The 18103-nt window shown below is 49.0% G+C and overlaps 1 long non-coding RNA gene across 11 annotated transcripts in view; it reads right to left on the bottom strand.

Annotated features, from left to right (window-relative positions):
- LOC105716817 (uncharacterized) overlaps window positions 1-18103 on the bottom strand; it is a 365411-nt gene that overhangs the window by 280894 nt on the left and 66414 nt on the right. The gene's annotated exons all lie outside the window — the stretch shown is intronic.

The following is an 18103-nucleotide window of genomic DNA, read 5'->3' as shown; positions in this document are numbered from 1 at the left end:
TTGAACCGGGGAGGTAGAAGTTGCAGTGAGCTGAGATTGTGCCACGGCACTCCAGCCTGGGAGACAGAGCAAGACTCTGTCTCAAAAAAAGAAAAAAAAATCCAAAGGAGAAATGGACAACATATAATCATTGATTCACAGAAGCAGTGAAATGCAGAAATGCAGCAAAGATTTTGTGGGGCAGAGGCCTCCTCCGGGAAGCACAGGCTCTGAAGTCTCCGTGGTATATTTGTACCCTGCCTCCATTGCGTACTGTGTACACCAGGAGGGGTATTTAGCATTTCTAAGCTTCACCTTCCTCCTCAGAAATTAACAACTCCCTTTACTCCCTAGGGTTGCTGGGAGGATAAAATGAGACAATCCATGCAAAGTGCACAGCGGGTCTCACCCACACAGAAAACACGCAATAGGTATTAGCTACTGTTGCTACCACCTAGTAGCTCCATACATGAAAGTGAAAGCTAGCCACGATGATTTTTCAGCAGCTAAGAATGATCCTGAAGGATAAACATATTTTTGTGCTTCTAGAACTTAGAAGGGATTTCCTTCCTATTCATTTTCCAAATAAGGAAAAGAACGTGTTATCCTTCAGTTAATTCCAGATGCCAAGTAATCTAGGGTTATGCTTACCCAGCAGGTAAAGGAGCTGAAGGTAAATCAGGAATATGTCATGGGAATCTTCAGAAGGTTGCAAGGAGAAACAGGCATTCCATCTGAGACTGCCCAGATTTCTCTAAAACCCTCAGGAGGACACACCCAGAGGCCAGAGGCAGGCCCTTGTTTAAGGATACCATAGGCACTCCAGGCTGGAAGCTGCTGCCCCATGCCCTCAACTAACCCCAAGCAGGACAGCCAGAGCAGGCAACACCAGTAAGTGAGAGGGTGGGAAAACAGGAAGAAACGTGCGGGGCTGGGGAAGGAGAGGGCAGCTCAGTGGTGCAGTCAGCAGCAGATCAGGAAATGGACAGGCTGTCCCGCCATTTTGCTTTAATGTGTCTGGATTCCTAGAAGATCGGAAGCAAGGGGCAGCGTGGGAAAAAAGAATATATATCAAACGTACAAAGGACCAGGGACCATTGTGGACATAATTTCATCAAACGTCTTCTGTAACTTGCATGATGGCCTTTGACAGTGGGGGGACTATCCCCCCCATGTGAAACCTGAAACACTGAAATAATCAAGCTCAGATTCCAAGCCAGGGTTTTCCGGCTGCTTCCGCTGAAATTCTCTGCCAAAGGACACGCATGATATTCTATGGAAAAGTCACTTCTTTTTTTTTATTTGAGACGGAGTCTCGATCTGTTGCCCAGGCTGGAGTGCAATGGCACAATCTCAGCTTACCACAACCTTCGCCTCCTGGATTCAGGCAATTCTCCTGCCTCAACCTTCCAAATAACTGGGATTACAGGCATGAGCCACCAGGCCCAGCTAATTTTGTGTTTTTAGTAGAGACAGAGTTTCTTCATGTTGTTCAGGCTGGTCTCGAACTCTTGACCTCAAGTGATTCACCCGCCTCGGCCTCCCAAAGTTCTGGGATTACAGGTGTGAGCCACCACGCTCGGCCCAGGTCACTTCTCCTTTTTACATTTCTGTAGTATTTGAAGTTATTTTTAATGAGTTTTTTTTTTTAATTTTTAATTTTTGTGGGTACATAGGCATATATATTTATAGGATACATGAGATATTTTGATACAGGCATACAATGCATAATAGTCCCATCAGGGTAAATGGGGTATCCATCACCTCAAGCATTTACCCTTTCTTTGTGGTACAAGAAATCCAATTAAACTCATTTATTTATTTATTTATTTATTTATTTGAGACGGATACTCATTCTGATGCCCAAGCTGGAGTGCAGTGGCAGGATCTTGGCTCACTGCAATCTCCGCCACCTGGGTCCAAGCAATTCTCCTGAGTAGCTGGGATTACAGGCACCCACCGCCACACCCAGCTACTTTTGTATTTTTAGTAGAGACAGGGTTTCACCATGTTGGCCAGGCTGGTCTCAAACTCCTGACCTCAAGTAATCTGCCTGCCTCGGCCTCTCAAAGTGCTGGGATTACAGGCATGAGCCACTGTGCCCAGCCTCTTTTAGTTGTTATTATTATTATTTTCAGATAGATACTTGCTCTGTCTCCCAGGCTGGAGTGCAGTGGTGCTATCTCGGCTCACTGTAACCTCCGCCTCCTGCCTTCAAGTGATTTTCCTGCCTCAGCCTCCTGAGTAGCTGGGATTACAGACACCTGCCACTTTGCCTGGCTAATTTGTGTGTGTGTGTTTTTAGTAGAGACAGGTTTTCACCATGTTGGTCAGGCTGGTCTCAAACTCTTGACCTCAGGTGATCTGCCTGCCTCAGCCTCTCAAAGTGCTGGGATTAAAGGCATGAGTCCCCACACCTGGTCAGTTATTTTTAAATGTACAATATATTATTGTTGACTGTACTTCCAATGCAATCGGAAAAGAAAAATACAGACGCTTTGCTGGGTTTTGTTTTTCAATCAGCATCTGGCACTAGAATTTGCAGATATCATTCGGGATGTGAGAACACTTTCTGACTGTGGGTCAAAAAACACCACCAAAGAGCTGTATCTTCATCTCTTCTCCTCACAGATGATGCCATGCCCGACACTGAGAGGCAGTCGCACATTTCACCCAATTCTGGTGGACTCTGCCTGAGGACAGACAAGCAGAGGGCCCCTGGGCACCAGGAGTCCTGCGCATCCCTTCCCCAGCAGCAAAACCTGCAAAGACCTAGTCAGCTGGGCCAACATCAGACAACCCCAGGATGTGAAGCATCCCTCTCCTCGCTAATGTCTATTTGATATAAAAGTTTTTGCTGAGTGTGGGGGCTCACGCCTGTAATCCCAGCACTTCGGGAGGCAGAGGCAGGCGGATCACCTGAGGTCGGGAGTTCGAGACCAGCCTGACCAACATGGAGAAACCCCACCTCTACTAAAAATACAAAATTAGCCAGGCATGGTGGTGTACACTTGTAATCCCAGCTACTTGGGAGGCTGAGGCAGGAGAATCACTTGAACCCGGGAGGCGGAGTTTGCGGTGAGCCTAGATCATTCCACTATCCTCCATCCTGGGCAACAAGAGTAAAACTTCATTTCAAAAAAATAAAAAAAAGAAAAAGACATAAAAGTTCTCATATCCACTTCCCTGCATTCCCATGAGTAAAACCACATTTATTCTGAGGTTTGCCATCCCCTGAGAGGGCTCCTGGGTATCACATCAGCAGAAAGACAGTTGTATGTGCTAACTCCAGGCCAAAACATGGAGGAATGCCAGCTATACACAGCGTCCTTGTCCCAGGCAGCCTCTCCTAGTGCTCCGTGGCGGAGCACACAGCTGGCAGTAACCATTCTTCTTCATTGCATGTTTTTGATTTGCTCTCTGTCTTTATGTTTTCCTTGCAGAGGATGTAGACAGGGCATGGGTATTCAGCCCATCCACAAGGTGATCTGGAGTACAGTCCAGGAGGACAGGAATAAATTCAGCATCTTACCTTCTGAACTTCCTGCCCCTCCCCCAGTCACTGGACAGAGAAGAAGAGGAGGAGGAGGAGGAGGAGGCAGAAGGGACGTGTGACTGTGGCTGTCACAGAGTTAATAGGAAACAGAGCATGTTCAGCAACACTACTCACCACTTTGGCAAACAATATAAACAATAAGGGCTCACATTCTCAGGCTGCACGCTGGGGCTCTGCATGCATCATTGCCTTTAATCATTGCCTTGACCCAGACAACTTTGCAAGTAAGGTCACTGAGGCCCAGAAATGTAAAGCCATCTGCCCAAGCGCTCATAGCTGGTAAGTGGGAGAAGGAGCTTCCTCTAGCTGAAGAGGATGTTTGTCTAGACATCTCAAGAGCTCTCAGACCTCCACATGCAGAATGAAATGGCCAGTTCCACAGACACTTCGGCTTTCCTTCATTCAGCAAATATTTACCAAGTAGTCCTAAGGAGGCAGTGCCACTCGCTCTCTGGCTCCACTTCCCTCAACCCCCAAAGGGTATTTGGTTCTGTATTGGCTACTGTCTTAGTTTCTGAGGGCAGCCATAACAAATTGCTACAAATTGGGTGGCTCGTATCAGCAGAAATGCATTCTCTCACGGTTCTGGAGCCTTGATGTCCAAGATCAACGTGTCAGCAGGACTGTGCTCCCTCTGAAGCTCCATGAAAGAATCTTCCTTGCCTCTTTCTGGCATCTGCTGGCTTCCTGCCATCCTTGGAGCTCTTTGGCTTGTACGTGCCCCTGTGGTCTTCCTCTGTGGTCATATGGCTAACCTCTGCCTCTGTGGTCACAGGGACTTTTCCCTGTATCTCTACAAATCTTTCTTCCCTAGACCCTCTCCTCTCCTCTCCTCTAAGGACGTCAGTCATTGGCTTTAGCCTTCACCTTAATCCAGTATGATATCATCTTAAGTAATGACATCTAAAAACACCACATGTCCACCAGGCATGGTGGCTCACACCTGTAATTCCAACACTTTGGGAGGCCAAGGTGGGCAGATCACGACATCAGGAGATTGAGACTATCCTGGCTAACATGGTAAAACCCCGTCTCTACTAAAAATATAAAAATTAGCCAAGTGTAGTGGCGCGTGCTTAGAATTTCAGCTACTCAGGAGGCTGAGGCAGGAGAATCGCTTGAACCCAAGAGGCGGAGGTTGCCATGAGCCGAGATCATGCCACTGCACTCCAGCCTGGGCGACAGAGCAAGACTCCGTCTCAAAAAAAAAGAAAAAGTCGGGCGCGGTGGCTCACGCCTATAATCCCAGCACTTTGGGAGGCCGAGAAGGGTGGATCACAAGGTCAAGAGATCGAGACCATCCTGGTCAACATGGTGAAACCCCGTCTCTACTAAAAATACAAAAATTAGCTGGGCATGGTGGCTCACGCCTGTAGTCCCAGCTACTCGGGAGGCTGAGGCAGGAGAATTGCTTGAACCCAGGAGACAGAGGTTGCGGTGAGCCCAGATCGCGCCATTGCACTCCAGCCTGGGTAACAAGAGTGAAACTCTGTCTCAAAAAACAAAAAAAGAAAAAGAAAAAAGACCTTATGTCCAAATAATGCCATGTTCTGAAGTTCATACAGACATGAATTTTGGGGGGATACTACTCAATTCAGTACAATTGTTTATGATCTTCTTCTATTATAAGGTAAAATTTGTAAATGACAAACATTCTCAAGCTTACAGGTTATGAAGTAGCAGAGAACAGTAGAAACAACCAGTTCCTTAAGGTCTCAGAAAAACAAAAGGAGGGAAAGAGCCTAATGGGAAAGGTTGGTATTATCTACCATCTTCTTTGCCCCTTTGACTTGTGGTATTAGTCCAATACTGCAAAGTTTAATGCTAAGTAATAAGTACAATACATACTTGAAAGCATTAGCATCATTTTGTTGTTTAATAATAAAGAATAGTCTGGGTGTGGTGGCTCACACCTGTAATCCCAGCACTTTGGAAGGAGGAGGTGAGTGGATCACCTGAGGTCAGGAGTTCGAGACCAGCCTGGGCAACATGGTGAAACTCTGTCTCTACTAAAAATACAAAAATTAGCTGGGCGTGGTGGCTTGTGCCTGTAATCCCGGTACTCAGGAGGCTGAGGCAGGAGAATCGCTTGAACCCAGGAGGCAGAGGTTAGAGTGAGCCAAAATCGTCCCATTGCACTCCAGCCTGGGCAACAAGAGTGAGACTCCATCTTAAAATAAGTAAATAAATAAAATAAAGAATAATAGTGGCAACTTCATGATTTACTAACAACTGCTTAAATAATTCATTGCAATTGTAACAGTGTGGAACCTGCAAACTTGTTGAGTCCATCCTGAACCAGACACCTAGGCCTCCGTTCAATATCATCTCTGTCATCTACAGCATCCTAAGCGGCTTCTTATTGACTTTGGTCCAGCAGAAGCGACTCCTGAATATAAAGTGTGCCTAAAGACCACAGCAGTGCCTGTGGGTACCTTCTGGGAAATTTTAAACAAATCTTAAAGTCTGAGAAACTTTTAAAAAGTAAAGAGATAATACAATGTGTGTGTGTGTGTGTGTGTGTGTGTGTGTTAAAAGGAAGGAGAAATAATAGGATGCCAAATTATACACATAGAACCATTAAAAAAAAAAAAAGTGTAATCCCAGCACTTTGGAAAGCCAAGGCGAGCGGATCACCTGAGGTCAGGAGTTGGAGACCAGCCTAGACAACATGGCGAAAACCCGTCTCTACTAAAACTACAAAAAAATTAGCTGGGTGTGTTGGCACGGGCCTGAAATCCCACCTACTCTGGAAGCTGAGGCACAAAAACTGCTTGAACACAGGAGGTCTGGGTTGCAGTGAGCAGAGATCACGCCATTGCACTCCAACCTGAGCACACACAAAAAAACTGAGATTCAAGTGATAGGAGACTGGTAGAATCAACTATATGCCTGGATTCTGGAAATCAGCACTATTTTATTTCTGGGCAGTGGAGCTCAGAGGGGAATGCCACAGATCCTGAGGCCTTACAGCTCAAAGAGCTCTCAGATGTACCCTAACCTCTCTGTCTTCCCACCACCTGGCAAGACTGCTATGGGATTAAATTAAATGAGTTAATATCTGCAAAGGACTTAGAAGAGTTATCTAGTTTCTGGCAGAGCTATACAATTCTTTGTTAAACAAAATAAACATCTATTTCATCATAAAACAAAGATTATTTTAAAAGTCAAGGAAAAAAACACTGGCAGACAAGGACAGAGAGAAGATCACGGAGAAAGGAACCTCACGCTCCGGTCACGTTTTCCTTTGATGATAGTTGAGATGGATGTCCTACCCTCAGTGAAGGCATACTTCAGATTCAGCAGGAAGTAGCAACCGTGATTGTATTAGGGGGCAGAGGGTGAGTGATCTGGGGCCTCTGGGACATTTTCATCTGGAGATGCTCCATAAAGGATGACATCTCACAAGATCTTAGCTTCAGGTCCCAGATTCCCCAGTCCCCTTCTCCCCACCCCACCTGCTACACGAATCCCCTAACATATCTGCATAAAAAAATGAGACTGCACAGCCACAGGGGCTGTCCCCGAAGTTCATTTTTCACCTTCCACTGAGGCCAGCCCAGAGGGCATTACCATTCCAATAGCCCAGGCTTTGTCAGGGAGGAAGGCAGAGTGAGGACGGAAAGGTGGGAGTAAGTGCTGGCTCAGTAGAGCCCTCCCCGGCCGGGCATCCTCCAAGAGCATCGCTCATTGTTATTCCAGCCAGGTGTCAGCAAGCTGGCCAAGCCTGGGATACTGCCGAGGAATGTGCACCTCAAGATCCGAGCTAATTCCCCCCACAAAATTCCTCACCTCCCACCCCTCTAACTGCTGAGGAGTAAACAGGGGTGGGGAGGGTCCAGGCAGAGGAGCTGATGAGTCTCGTTTGCACAAAAAAAGGACTGCCAAGCGGCGGTGGCTGGGACCCCTCCTCCTCCATCCTCCCAGGCAAATGTGCCCCTCCCCCTTCTTCCTTCCTGACAGCCTGACCTTGGCTGAGGCCAAACGCAGGCCCAGGCAGCATCCCTGGCCATTCCTAGCATTCTAGGCAAGGTAGCCCGAGGAAGGCCGCAGGCAGGTCTTGAGCAGAAGTGAGGAGGGCATCCGAGGCCAGCCAAGCCAGGCCCCAGGTGGAAACCACTTGGAAGAGCCTCACCCTCAGGTGAGCAACCCATGCACTGCCTCGTTGATGACTTGGGTTTAAAGTCATCCTCCACGTGAATGCAAGCCTTACACACAAACACACGTAGCATTAGTGCAAGCTCCTCATAGGCACAAGGAGCCCTCCTCCGAATGGCCCAAGGCTCCCTGGTGGCTGTTTACTCAGCATAAAGTGTAGCACTATGGAGGGTTAGTGAACACGAGGCGAGATCTGCCCAGATCCCCAAGCCCATGATCTTCCCTGCACACTAATACGGATGCACACACAGTGTATGACAGTCAGGTCTCCTGCAGTGATGTCGGCGTTCTCCAGCAATTAACTGAGCCTCCAACACAGACTGCGGTCTCTGCAGCTACTTCTACCACTGCTCCCCCGCCACCCTGGAACCCACCAGATGGAAGGTTCCTCTCTCTATCCCCCATCCCCTTCCCCTTGCGACCACCCCATGTTCTTCCAGCCCACTCCTGTATCGATTGACAGGGGCTATTCCTCCAGACCTCCTTCATTCCTCTGATGCTGAGGGAGAGAGAATTGGAGGGACACTGAGGGGAGGCAGGATGTCCCAGTGCCTATGATCCAAGATCACGACAAGCCCCAGCAGGTCAGGAGCGGGCCTCAGCTCAGAGAGCACCAGCATCTCTGTCATCCAGCCCCACTCTGCCCTGGTATCCTATTGCTGTGGGTCAGGGGCAGGACAAGGGTCCCATCTGCAGGAGTTGGAATTTGTGTCAAGAAAGACCACAAAGGGGGCCAGGCATGGTGGCTCACACCTGTAATCCCAGCACACTGGGAGGCCGAGGCAGGCAGATCACAAGGTCAGGAGATCGAGACCATCCTGGCCAACATAGTGAAACCCCATCTTTACTAAATATACAAAAAATTAGCCGGGTGTGGTGTCACTTGCCTGTAGTCCCAGCTACTCGGGAAGCTGAGGCAAGAGAATCGCTTGAACCCGGGAGGCGGAGGTTGCAGTGAGCTGACATAGCACCACTACACTCCAGCCTGGGGGACAGAGGGAGACTCCGTCTCCAAAAAAAAAAAAAAAAGAAAGAAAAGAAAGACCACGAAGGTACTGGGCCCAGAGCGGGGGCACAGCCAGCAGACATGATGACCTGGAGGAGCAGATCGTCTGGGGCTTAAGGCTACTTGCCAAGGGCTCCTGAGAGCTCCAATAGATCAACAATTCAAACAGCAGGGCAGGAGGGGAAGAGGTCCCTAATTCACCATCACGTCATCTTGGCCAGGCGGCCAGAGGCAGGGCTGGGCTGTCAGAGGGAGAGGCCATGGGCTGTGACGTTTCTGCAGACTCCTTTATCTCACTGCTCTGCAAACCCTGACTACTTAAGCCATCCCTGCCAGGTCACCAGGCAGCTTCAGCGCCCCAACTCACAGATGATCACACCGAAATAAGGGTTTGCCTGCCAGTGCCACACCCAAAGGACATTTCCCTTGGGCTGCCCTCAACTCCCACCTCCCACGGGCTGGACACCAGGCTGGCCATCAAATGCTGCATCCATCGCACTCACTTCCTAGGGCTGCCGGAACAAACTACTGCAACCTTAGCGACTTAAATCCACCCACATTTATGATGATACAGTTCTGAAGATACAAAGTTCAAAATGGGTCTCACTGAGTGTTACCAGGACTGCGCTCCCTCCTAGAGGCTCTGGGGCAGTGCCTATTTCCTTGCCTTTTTCAACTTCTAGGGACTGTTCTTATTCCTTGTCTCATGATCCCCTTCTCCATCCTCAAAGCCAACAACGTTACTTGTCACATAACATCTTCCTGAACCCTTCTTTGTCTGCCTCTCTCGCCCACTTGTAAGTACCCCTGGCCGGGCATGGTGGCTCACGACTGTAATCCCAGCACTTTGGGAGGCTGAGACGGCCGGATCACCTGAGGTCAGGAGTTCAAGACCAGTATGACCAACATGGAGAAACACTGTCTCTAGTAAAAATGCAAAAAAAATAGCTGAGCATGGTAGTGCATGTCTGTAATCCCAGCTTCTCAGAAGGCTAAGGCAAAAGAATTTTTTGAACCTGGGAGGCGGAGGGTGCCATGAGCCGAGATTATGTCGTTGCACTCCAGCCTGGGCGTCAAGAGCAAAACTCCATCTCAAAAAAAAAAAAAGGACCCCTGTGATTACACTGGGCCCTCTGGATAATCTAAAAGAATCTCCCTCTTTTAAAGTCAGCTTTAATTCCACCTGTGACTTTAATTTCCCTTCTCTGTATGGCACATGACATCCCCATGCTCCAGAGATCAGGATGTGAACCTCTTTGGGAGAAGCATAATTCCGTCTGCCACACGCAGGTTTACGCCAGTCCTCAGGCTGCTGTTCAATATCTGCAAAGCCCTCAGATTGGCACCTACCACTTCATCCCTCTGGAAAAGCCAGGACCACCCTGATTCCAGTGAACCCTGGATGATTTCAATCACCTCCTCCTCCTGGGCTTCCTCATCCAAATTGGGGTGCAGTAATCTGGTGCCCACTTCAAGAAATAGTGGCAAGAGACTCACCCAGGGCCAGGCAGCTGTAAGAATTAGATGTGGGGTTGAACACTGGTGTTCAAGCAGGCCTGCTGTCTACAGCCCCATATGAATCTCAAGCACTCAGACTAGCTCTGAGCTTAGATTCTCTTAGCCAGGTCCCTCTAGGAGTAGGTAGTCTCCGCCATCTACATCTTGTGCTTTGGTGAGCGAGAAAATCTCCATCTCTAGTTCCCATTGCCACTGCTGAGAATTTCTCTATGTTAGAAGTATCCTGCCACCTTCCACACATGTCCGTTGCAAAAAGCAACAGGAAAAGAATAAAAGAAGGCAGTGGGGGTGGCGCGGGCAGAAGAAACCAAAATTTATTGAATATGGCCCGACGCAGTGGCTCACGCCTATAATCCCAGCACTTTGAAAGGCTGAGGAGGGTGGATCAAGAGGTCAGGAGTTCAAGACCAGCCTGGCCAACATGGTGAAACCCCAACTCTACTAAAAATACAAAACTTATCCAGGCATGGTGGCACATGCCTGTAGTCCCAGCTGCTCAGGAGGCTGAGGCAGGAGAATCACTTGAACCCAGGAGGCGGAGGTTGTAGTGAGCTGAGATCACGCCACTGCACTCCAGCCTGAGTGACAGAGCAAGACTGTCTCAAAAAAAAAAAAAGAAAGGAAAAAAAACAAAACAAAGAAAAGACCCCAAAAAAATTTGTTTAAATACAACAAATTTACTGAATGCTTGCCAAGGGCCAGGAGCAGACATCCAGTTACTGAATCTTGTCCGCAAACCCTGACAGCAGGCCTCATTAGCTCCATTTTACAGACAGGAGACTGAGATTCCCAGAGGCTGGAAGCATGCCCAAACTCACGCAGGAGAGGGCTGGCAAGGCCCCAGATCCAGCCGGCAGGTTCCCTCCCTTCCTCCAGGTCTCTTTCGTCCCCGCACACCCAGGAACCCAGCATTCCAACCCACACCAAATTTACCTGACCCTTCCCCCAAGTAACCTTTCTTTCCTGCCCCACCCCAGCTGCAAACCCACACCCTACCTGCAGCTTCTCCAGCCTGGAGCTGTTGAACCAGAGTTCTTGGCTGGTTTCAAGCTTCAGCTTGTGAGGAAAGAGGCTTCTTTCCCTTTGGATGGCAGGCCCAGGAAAGCCATGCAGGGTTTAGGGCAGGGCTGTGGCAATCTCCTGGAAGCCAGTCCCAATCTTTCCCCTACATCTAGCTCCATCTTCACTAAGCCAAAAAAACCCAGAATCGGTGATGCCAGCAGGCACAGGAGCAAAGGCCTGGCACCCCAGTAACTCTTACTGCTCACACCCAGGCACCAAAGTAAAGCCCTGGCCACAGGTGCACAGGGTCCTGGGGGACCCAGCTTGAAGGTGAGCCCAGACACCTGGTCTCAGATACTCCGGGTCCAACCTGGGGGACCTCAGCAAGTCATTCTACCCCTCTGGGCTTTGGCTTCTAAGCCAGCACTTTGCTAAGGGCTGGGGCTACACATACCAAAATATAAAAGAGACATGGTCCCTGTCCTTAGCAGAGAAGCAGACATTACTAAAATGTTCACACAAGCACCCAGCTAAGAAAGAAACTGCACTTGATGCAACAAAGAAGTCCACCCCCGATCCCAACAGCTAATTCAGGGGTTTAAGGTGGGGCTCCCAGAAGATGTGACTTTGAAACTGACACTGGAAATGAGTAGGATTTTTTGTTTATGAAGACAGAAGAGAAGACAGAAGATCCTTGGCAAATGCCACTCATCTGAGAACATTTAAAACTGGCAACTGGCCAGGTGCAGTGGCTCACATCTGTAATCCGAGCACTTTGAGAGGCTAAGGCAGGCGGATCATGAGGTCCATAGTTCGAGATCAGCTTGGCCAACATGGTAAAACCCTGTGTCTAGTAAAAATACAAAAAAATTAGCCGGCGCAGTGGCCAATACCTGTAATCCCCGCTTCTCGGGAAGCTGAGCCAGGAGAATTGCTTAAACACAGGAGGCAGAGGTTGCAGTGAGCCAAGATCGTCCCATTGCACTTGGATATAAATAAATAAATAAATAAATAAAACTGGCAACTGCCCGGATTAATGGGGCAGAACCTTGTATTCACTTGCAAAGCATGTTTTGGTACCACAATCAGATGCAGATTTGTAAAGAAATGGCCCCCATAGAAATGGAGGCGTCGGTTCCAGGGACAGGATGCCTAACAAAGAGGACTTACTGTGGGACACCCGTTCCACCATCAGCAAAATTCACAAGTTAATCAAGACAGATCTTACAAATCAATGAGAAAAAAGTTGCTAACGCCCTAAAGGAAATGACCAGTTAACAAACACAAATAAGCAATAAACATAAAAAGCTGGCCAACCACATTAGCAGTCAAAGAAAAGCAGCTTTGTAAGAAGATACAGTTCCCCTCTCCTGTTTTAAGAGTTTGCTGCAGGTGGAGCTCAGTGGTTCAACCCATAATTCCAGCATGTAGGGAGGCCAGGAGTTTGAGACAAGCCTGGTAACACAGTGAGACCCTGTGTGTACAAAAAATATTTTAAAATTAGTTGGGCATAGGAGTGTGCACCTGTGGGAGGCTGGGAGGCTGAGGTGGGAGAATCTCTTGAGCCCAGAAGGTCTAAGCTATGAACAATGAACTGAGCTATGAACGTACCACTGCAATCCAGCCTGGGTGAAAAAGTGAGACCCTGTCTTTAAAAAATAAAAATTAAAAGTTAATTTTTTTTTTGAGATGGCATCTCACTCTGTCTTCCAGGCTAGAGCGCAGTGGTGCAATCTCAGCTCACTGCAACCTCTGCCTCCTGGGTTCAAGTGATTCTCCTGCCTCAGCCTCCCTCGTAGCTGGGATTACAGGCACCTGCCACCACGCCTGGCTAATCTTTGTATTTTTAGTAGAGATGGGGTTTCACCATGTTGGCCTGGCTGGTCTCAAACTCCTGATCTCAAGTGAGCCACCCACCTCGGCCTCCCAAAGTGCTGGGATTACAGGCGTGAGCCACCGCACCCAGCCACAAAAGTTAAAATTTGTTAAAAGAGTTTGCTGCAGCAATTAGAATGCCCACACTATTGCAGGTTGCCTCAGCAACCCCTAACCTTGCCTGTGAAGTGGTGAGTGGTAAAATATCCCCCAACAGCAAGCTGGGAATGCATTGAGACCGTATTAAACTCCTGGGGTGTGGATGGCTCTGCCAAGAAAACAGTCAGAGACACACGGAAAGGTTTACACCTCCCAACAGGTAAAAGCAGAGGAAAACCCCGCAGGACCAACGTGGCTGATGATCAGCAATGACAGTGACAATAATGCCAGTGGCATGCAGCATGCGCCCACTATCAGCTCTGTGCCTGGTCCTAGGTGAGGCACATCGACAACTTTCTTCACCTCATCCTCACAACAACCCCATGTAAACGGCCTTCTTATTAACCCCATTTTACAGAGAAGAAAAACCTACTTATGGAGCACCTTTCCTATCCAGGTGCATAATGAAATACGGATAAGATGCGTAAAGCAAGTTTTTAAAATGTTAAGACCAGGCACAGTGGCTCACTTATAATTCCAGCACTTTGGGAGGCCGAGGTGGGTGGATCCCTGGAGGTTGGGAGTTTGAGGCCAGCCTGACCAACTTGGAACAACCCCTGTCTCTACTAAAAAAAAAAAAAAAAAAACCACACAGCACTGCTATTTAGTATTATAGCACCTACCATACTGTGCTATAACAACTTAATTTTATGCTTGGCTTCCCATTAGAAGATAAACTGCATCAGAATAAGGACTCTGTTGGCTCTTCTCCATCTGGGCACCTTCAAAGCCTGGCACAATGCCCAGTGGATAGTGGCTAGGCAATAAAAGGGTGGTTGGCTGCAAGGATGGAATGGGTGGCTGGGAAGAAAGGTAGCTGGATGAAAGGATAGTTCACTGGGGCCAGGCACGGTGGCTCATACCTGTAGTCACAGCACTTTGGGAGGCTGAGGCAGGCGGATCACCTGAGGTCAGGAGTTCATGACCAGCCTGGCCAACATGGTAAAACCTCATCTCTACTAAAAACACAAAAATTAGCTGGGCATGGTGGTGCATGCCTGTCATCCCAGCTACTTGGGAGGCTGAGGCAGGAGAATCGCTTAAATCCGGGAGGCAGAAGTTGCAGTGAGCTGAGATCGCGCCATTACACTCCAGCCTGGGCAACAAGAGCAATACTCTGTCTCAAAAAAAAAATAAAAGGATAGTTAGTTGGAAGGCTAGCTAAGTGGAAGGCTGGTTAGATGAAAGGGTGGCTAGGTAGAACTGAATGAATGAATGAGAGAAAAAAATATGAAACGGTAAAAGGAAAACAGAAGCATAGGAGAAGGGGGATATTGATGTGAAATCATGACGAAGAGGGGAGGTAACAGGTTTCCAGGCAACGTGACATCAGCACACCAAGGAGGAGGGAGGCTGGAGACACGTCTGCAGAGCCATCCCAAGTTCAAACCTCTACCATGGGTCACAAACCACCATTCTGGGAATGCTTCAATGTGAAAGACATTCTTCAAGGAGCCCTTTGCCCTGGAGAAGGTCGCCCAGTAGGAGGGAGAGAAATGGCCACCTGGCCAAGTGCTAAACTCCACAGGAGACGGAGAGCTCACAGTTATCTTCTCTACAGGACTGTCAGCAGGCATCAACCTCGTAAGTCTGCCCCATGGCACTCCCTGAGCTCTGAGGCTCCAAGAAAACTTTTCCCCAAACGCTCCTCCCTGGAATGCTTGGCTCTGTCCTTGCCTTCTGAAGATGTCTTCGAGAAGACTTTGGTTCCGTTGGTGCCTGGCATACGAGCAGCCTGTTGCTGGTTGCATACCGCACCCCAGTGCCCAGAGCTGGAAACCGATTCTGCCAGGAGCCCGGCCTCCTGCGCCAGCACCACCACTGCCAGAACCTGCTCCTCGCCTCCTGGAGCTCCCTGGGAGCTGGTTCTCTTCACAGAGCAGCCTGGTGGTTCTAGGAAGTGGCCCTGCCCAGAAGCACACGCACCGTTCCTGGCAGCCCTGGAGCGTCATCAGTTCTCATCACCGCTGGCAGCCGCAGCTGGTCACAGGGCCCGTGTGAAAGGAGGTGTTCACGGGGCTTGATGTCACAGCATTATTCCTGAGGCTCACCACACCCAGATAATACAAGCTTAAGGAGGTGGCGATGATACACCGAAGGAGAGAAGAGAAAGTGATCTCCCCTCGGGATCTGTGTGACTCAGCCTCTCTGCTTGTAGAGACAAAGAAACAAATGACGGCCACGGGCCTCGGTGCATGAGAACCTCATGCGACTACCTTTGACCTAGATGGTATCATCCCCATTTCACAGACAAGGCAATTGAGGCTAGAACAGGTTAAATAAATAGCAGTCCCGAGATTCAACCCCAGGTGACTCTAAAGCCCAAATCTGACTCCTGCACAGATTTCTCCAAGTTCAGCATGGCCCCATACCTGCTCAGTTCAGATGGAAGTCACGAAGGGATTCCATAGAACCAGGGCAGCCAGGCCCCGGGCAGAGAGTCAGACCTGTGTGAATAGTTCGCAGGCCATGGATATTTCTGCCCCAAACTCACAGCTCCTTATGTGATGTTTGCCACTGAATTATTTAGGAGCAGTAGTCTAGGGTTGTAGGAAGGACGCAAGTTCCAAAAACAGACACCAGAGTTCAAGTTCAGACTCTGCCACTTTGAGACATGAGCAAGCTGCTTCATCTACCCATTGTTCCTCAATAAAAGGTCATGCCCAGCATGAGGCGGCACCCACATACATTGTTCCTCGTCTTTCCTCCCCTGCCTCACTAGATAAGGAGCCCATACCTGGTTGTTTTGTATGTTCTAAGAATATAAGAATGGCCAGGCGCAGTGGCTCACACCTGTAATCCCAGCACTTCAGGAGGCCGAGGTGGGTGGATCACGAGGTCAGGAGTTCGAGACCAGCCTGGCCATTATGGTGAAACCCCGTCTCTACTAAAAATACAAAAATTAGCTGGGCATGGCAGCGCGCACCTATAGCCCCAGCTGCTCAGGAGGCTGAGGCAGGAGAATCGCTTGAACTGGGCAGGTGGATGTCACGGTGAGCCGAGATCAGGCCACTGCACTCTAGCCTGGGTGACAGGGAGAGATTTCATCTCAAAAAAAAAAAAAAAAGAAAAAAGAAACTGACACTGGATTCCATTTTAATATAGCTGGCTAAAAGCACTTAGAGTCCCAGGCCTGCCACATCGTGCCTATAAAAGCCTTCCCAGGATGGGTTGATGGGTGCAGCAAACCACCATGGCACATGTATACCTATATAACAAACCTACATATTCTGCACGTGTACCCCTGAACTTAAACTATTTTTTTAAAAAAGCCTTCCCGGGACACCCAGCCATTCCAGCATGCCTGCTAAGTCCTACACATCATGTTCCCCATCAAAGCCCTCCACATACCCCCAAACCCTACCACCCCCCTCACTCCCTGGGAAAAAAGAAAGAGCCCTCCACACACCAGAAAGACACCAATTCTTTTGTCTACATCAGTGGAGGGCGGGTATGGAAATTCTTTCTTTCAGGGACGAGGGATGCCCACTCTTGTTTTTCTAGAAATATGGAGTCCTCAAGTTTCTCACTCTGCTTTTAATAAAGATGTAGGCACAAGAAATATTTCTCATCTCTCTTTTCTAAAAGAAAAACAATGGATGAACTTGAAGGTAAATGGCATGGTCAGGTGGCTGGTCAGGAAGGGTCACAGTTACGGAGAAGCGAGAGCATCATGACCAAGGGAAGCTGCTTATGGGTTCCAGCCAGGGCGGCTGACAGCTGCGGGACCCCCTACCCCTACCGGCCATATGTTTCGTGCCTCTGCTTCCCACAAGGGAAGCCAGAAATTTTCGTTTTCACATGAGCTCTATCCATTTTTACAGTTAGTGATTAGCTCAAAGGACAATTCTTTCAAATGCACGGCCAAGAAAAACACTGTCCTGAGCAAACTCACTGGTGGGGATTCCCACTCAGTTGGCTGAGGCCTGAAATGATGGGAGTTCACCTGGAAAGGTGCCCTCCAGCCTCTCCTGGGGAGTGTGTTACCAATGCAGATTCCAATCCCCTCACCCACTCACGGATGCCCCCTTCCCAGGAGAGGGAAGGGACTATGCTTTAGAAATACTGATGTAGGCCAGGTGCAGTGGCTCATGCCTGTAATCCCAGCACGTTGGGAGGCTGAGGAGGGCAGATCACCTAAGGTCAGGTGTTCAAGACCAGCCTGGCCAACACGGTGAAACAAAAATTAGCGAGGCATAGTGGTGAGGGCCTGTAATCCCAGCTACTTGGGAGGCTGAGGCAGGAGAATCGCTTGAACCCAGGAGGTGGAGGTTGCAGTGAGCCGTGATCAGGCCACTGCACTCTAGCCTGGGTGACACAGCAAGACTCCAACTCAAAAAAAAAGAAAAAAACACTGATCTAGTCCAGTGTCTGCCAGGGCCAACAGAAATGACCCTGCAGAGCCACCTGACTAAAGGAGGGTGCAGCTGGGGCCTGAACCCTAGAGGGTTTCTCTTAGGCCAGAGGCACCTTACAGCCTCAACGAGGGCTCTTCCTCAGGGTCAGTGAGCCATCCAATTTCCACACACCAAGATTCATTCCCATCCCCCACTCTCCAGACACTAACCCTTAGGGGTCCTTACAGCCAAAGCCCCCAGCTGCTTCTCCATCCACCCCTAGAGTGCCTCAGGGCTTCACCTGCTCAATCCACAGGGACAGCAGGACTCCAAAATACACTTGTTACACCTTAATAGTTGGCTTCCTGCACTGCAGACAGCTATGGTCTTTGGGGAAGATTCCAGCAGCCAAGTGGGAGAAAGAGGAGAGAAACCTAACTTGAATTGGGTAGTTTAAAATGGTAAACTGAGTCAGACAGGGCTGGGGTCAAATCCCAGACATGCTGCTTCCTA

This window comes from Aotus nancymaae, unplaced genomic scaffold, assembly GCF_030222135.1.
Source record: "Aotus nancymaae isolate 86718 unplaced genomic scaffold, 86718_ANA_hifiasm-v0.15.2.pri h1tg000036l, whole genome shotgun sequence".
Lineage (NCBI taxonomy): Eukaryota > Metazoa > Chordata > Mammalia > Primates > Aotidae > Aotus > Aotus nancymaae.
Note: the sequence above shows the minus strand (reverse complement) of the source record. Positions and strands in the feature narration are given on the sequence as shown.